Source organism: Tamandua tetradactyla, chromosome 4, assembly GCF_023851605.1.
Source record: "Tamandua tetradactyla isolate mTamTet1 chromosome 4, mTamTet1.pri, whole genome shotgun sequence".
NCBI lineage: Eukaryota > Metazoa > Chordata > Mammalia > Pilosa > Myrmecophagidae > Tamandua > Tamandua tetradactyla.
This window is the reverse complement of record NC_135330.1, coordinates 133,613,396-133,618,220: the sequence shown is the minus strand read 5'-3', so window position 1 is coordinate 133,618,220 and position 4,825 is coordinate 133,613,396. Positions and strand designations below refer to the sequence as shown.

The following is a 4,825-nucleotide window of genomic DNA, read 5'->3' as shown; positions in this document are numbered from 1 at the left end:
TGTTGTGCATTTCTTTGGGGAGGTAGAGAGAAGATGATGGTTGTAGCTCACCTTTGGTTCCACCACTATTTATAAAACACCTATCACATTATTGAATAGTCATCCCTTATATTAAGACCAATTTTATAACTTCTCACCATTGCTTCTACTCCTAAATGTAATACACTAATGACTTATGTCCCTCTACTCAATGCAATCTTTATACTCTCTGTGGTCAAACCATAAGCATTCATGTCTTTGAGCCTTTGTATATGCTGTTCCTTCTGTCTTGAATGCCCTCTCACCATGATTCCCTCATTGGCCCATCTTTCTAGAATCTGCCCATGTATCTAACCCTAGAGTCTAGTCATTTCCTCTTCCCTGTCCCCTAGCAATCTGTACATACATTTTCATATATCATGACAGTTATTTGAAACCATATCATATATGTTTCAATGCTAACCTTGAGAGTATTACAGATATTAACACTTGGTGAGCCAGTAAAATTCTGACCACAGTATGCACACAGTAAATGTCTGTTGATCAACCAGTCAAGAAAATAGAAAGAAGTGAATGAATCAGCAAATGAATGAGTTTCTTAAAGGAGCTATGGCATAGTGGAAATACCCCGAGTCTTGCCACTTAGTAGTGCTTTTGCTGCGTAAATCCTTTCATGGTGACACAGAGTATATTTGAACCTCTTGTCTTTCCGTCTGTTTAAGAAGCATTATATTTTCTATCCCTCTACAAAATTTTCTTGTGGAAGATACATAAAATCTTGTATGGTGACGGTATAATGTATTATGCAAGTATAGGTTATTTTTCAGGTGCAGAAGTGTTATAATACATCCATATAAAAAAATAACGTAGACTTTCTGTGCTACCCAGAGAGGGGTCCATATGGCATTGTCCTTGGTTCCCGTCATAACTTAAAGGGAAATTTAAATGATGTCTGGAGCCCTTGATGTCCTGCAGATGGAGAAGGATGTCCTCAAATTCCTTGCAGCAGGAGCCCATTTAGATGGTGTCAACCTTGACTTCCAAATGGAACAATACATCTACAAAAGGAAAAGTGATGGCATCTACATCATAAATCTGAAGAGGATGTGGAAGAAGCTTCTGCTGGCAGCTCATGCCATTGTTGCCATTGAAAACCCCGCTGATGTCAGTGTTATATCCTCCAGGAACACAGGCCAGTAGGCTGTGCTCAAGTTTGCTGCTGCCACTGGCGCAACTCCTATTGCTGGGCGCTTCACTTCTGGAACTTTCACCAACCAGATTCAGGCAGCCTTTTGAGGGCCACGTCTTCTGGTGGAGACTGATCCCAGGGCTGACCACCAGCCTCTCACAGAGGCATCCTGTGTCAACCTGCCCACCGCTGCGCTGTGTAACACAGATTCTCCTCTGCGCTGTGTGGACATCGCCATCCCATGCAACAACAAGGGATCTCACTCAGTGGGTCTGATCTGGTGGATGCTGGCCCGGGAAGATCTGCGCATGCGTGCATCATCTCCCATGAACACCCTTGGGAAGTCATGCCTGATCTCTACTTCTACAGAGATCTTGAAGAGATTGAAAAGGGAGAGCAGGCTGCTGCTGAAAAAGCTGTAACCAAAGAGGAATTTCAGGGCGAATGGACTGCTCCGGCTCCTGGATTTACTGCTGCTCAACCCGAGCTTGCAGATTGGTCTGAAGGCGTGCAGGTGCCCTCTATGCCTGCTCAGCAGTTCCCTACTGAAGACTGGAGATCTCAGGCTGCAGCTGGAGACTGGGCTGCAGCTCCCACCGCTCAGGCCACTGCGTGAGTAGGAACAACCACTGACTGGTCATAAGCCGTTCTTCCATAGGCTCGTAAATGAAAGTGGAAATAAGGTTGCCGGAAAATAAACAAGTTTCTATAAAAAACAAATAATAATAATGTAATATATAATGGGTTAGATGAGGAATGGTAAGAAGAAATGCAGAAAAGAAAGAGATCAGGTCAAAAGAGGAGTAAAGAGAATAAAAATAAATAATAGGGGGAACAAATGTTAAAATAAATTTAGTGGATTGAAATGCTAGTGATCAATGAAAGGGAGGGGTAAGGGGAATGGTATTATGAATTTTTTCTGTTATCTTTTTATTTCTTTTTCTGAATGATGTAAATGTTCTAAGGAATGATCATAATGATGAATATGCAACTATGTAATGATATGGTGAATTACTGATTATATATGTAGAACGGAATGAACATATGTTAAGAATGTGTTTGTTATATTTTTAAAAATTAATAAAAAAAAAGAAGAGTAAAGATATAATGTGTTAGATGAGGAATAGTGAGAACAAATGCAGAGGAGAAAGAGATCAGGTTAAAAGAGGAGTGAAGCCAAACTTTGCTGTAGAGTCTCGAGGACGAGGCGAAGCAGTTTTAAACTTAACGCAGGGGTTCTAAACACTCTCTACACATTAGAAATATCTGGGTGTTTTAAAAACACTCAGGTCTGAGGTCTAATTTAACCAGCTGGAGGTGACTCAATCATTGATGTTTTTAAAAGCTCCCCCGGGCCATTCTGTTGTACAACCAGGTCAAGAATCACTGCTGGGGCACAGGAATTTAGGAAATGTATCAAAGGAGAAAAACTGCATAATACATGAGAGGTTTTAAAATGATTAATCAGCACGAATAGTTATCAGGAGAGGCTAGGGATAGAAATGGAGTGATTGAAATGTCTAGAAACATTACAAATGAAAATAGGTCTTTTATGGTGTTTTTTGAAATCCAAGGAAACTGCTGAGAAAAAAAATCAAAGATACAATTTCATAATTAATGATGAAATCATTTCGACAAATTTAGGCATGTGCAAACAAATAATGTTGGCAGAATATCATTTCACCAACTACATATAAAAGTGACTTGGGTGTCAAGCATAGGTTAAAATGGCAATTGGCAAATGCTTAGTTAACTTTGAAGAATTCCTAGAGAAAGTATGTTATGAACAGGTTTCAAATAATATTGGTTGAGAAAGGACAGAGATGTAATAATTTTTTTCATGCCAAAAAGGTTTCTAAATATGCTAGCCAGGAGAAACTGACCTTGGGTGGCACCCGCTGGCTTCTGAAACCATAAGCCAATAAGTTTTTGTTGTTAAATACCACTGAATCGTATTTGTTCTAACAGCTATGAAACTAAAACAATATTTGGTACCAGTAGTGGGGTATTGCTATGAACAAATGCCTAAAAATGTGGAAACAGCTTTGGAATTAGGTAATGGGAAAAGGCAAGAAGAATTGTGAGGTGTTTGACAGAAAAAGCCTAATTGCTTTGAAGAGAATATTGCTAGAAATATGAACCTAAAAGTCACAGCTGATAAGGCTTTAAAAGGAAATGATAAATGTATTATTGAAAATAAATTAGAAAAATGGTGATCCAAGTTACATAGTCGCAGAGAATTTAGAAAATTGTATTCTGAAGTTAGATGGAAGGCAGAAGTTGGAAGTGATGAACTTGGACATTTAACTGAGGAGATTTCCAAGCTAAGTGTGGACAATGCAGCCTGGCTTCTTCTTAGAGCTGAGAATTGATTTCTTAAGTACAAAGGAACCAGAAATGAATGGTTTGGAAAATTCTGGGCATAACCAGATAGTGTATGTGCTCTGAGACTAGCACCAGAAGCAGCTCTGTCAGGGACCAACTTAAGCTTTCAGGAAGTGAGTCCTGAAAGACAGAGCTCCAAGTGAGGGTTTAATTGAACAACCCTTTGCTAAAGAAGGTGTGACTGACTGTGGATCTAATCAGCCATTTCAGTGGAAGTCAGAAATGGAAATGCAGTTGTCCTGGAAGGATTTGTGGAAAGTTCAATTGTCTAATGGTTTATACTCCCTGGGGAACTGCATGCATAAGCCAACAAGGTTTTTATGAAATGTGTATAACAGAACTGGTGCCTGAAAGGGACCGAGAAGAGACAAATTGAAATAAGAATGACTTTAAGGGGAGACCCATGGAAGTCAAGATCTGGACTGAAGAGATATTCCTAGACCAAGAGATCAGGCCTACTTGTGTGTGGAAAAAGCAAGTCAACCCATGCCCTTGGGCAGGCCATGCCATCTGCCCCAGCACATAGAGGGGATGGGCCTTGTACCCCATTTTTATGGGAGGGTGCAGTCACCCTAATACTCAGAGATGGTGGAGTCTGTGTCCAGCATTTGTGAAGAGCCTGACTGCTATTCTGATGCTCCGAGAGTATGGTTCCTATACCTCAGTGTTCGAGGAATGCATGGCCACTGCACAAAGGTTTGGGGGGTGGGGGGTGGGGTTATCATTCCATCCATCTTGGAAGACACAGAGTCTCAGACCATTAAATCTAATGAGGTATGCCCTGTTGGGTTTTGGACTTCTTTGGGACCCATTGTTTTCCTGCCAATTTTTCCCTTTGGAATAGGAATGTTCATCCTCTGTCTGTCCCTCTGTCATACATTTGAAGTAGTTAACTTGTTTCCTAAATTTCATGGGTCCATCCAACAGAAGAATTTTGCCCCAGGATGGACCACACCCATAACTTATTTTGATGAGACTTGTACTTAGCATTGTTACTGAAATGACAGTGCTTTTAGGATGATGTGATGAAATGAATATATTTTGCAGGTAGGTAGAACAAGACTTTGTGGGTCCCCGGCTAGACTGTTGTGAATTGAATTATGTCCGGCACAAAAGGCATATCCTCCACAAATGGCATGATCAATTCCTGGTCCTGTACACATGAACACATTTGTAAATAGGAGCTTTAAAGATGATATTAGTTGAGGTTTGCTTAAATTAAATGAGGGTGGCCCTTAATCCAATATAGCTGAAGCCTTTATAAGCAAAGGA

At 40.4% G+C, this 4,825-nt stretch overlaps 1 pseudogene; it reads left to right on the top strand.

Annotated features, from left to right (window-relative positions):
• Positions 1-885: 885 nt before the first annotated feature.
• Positions 886-1,965, top strand: LOC143681401 (small ribosomal subunit protein uS2 pseudogene; annotated as a pseudogene).
• The last annotated feature ends 2,860 nt before the right edge of the window (positions 1,966-4,825 follow it).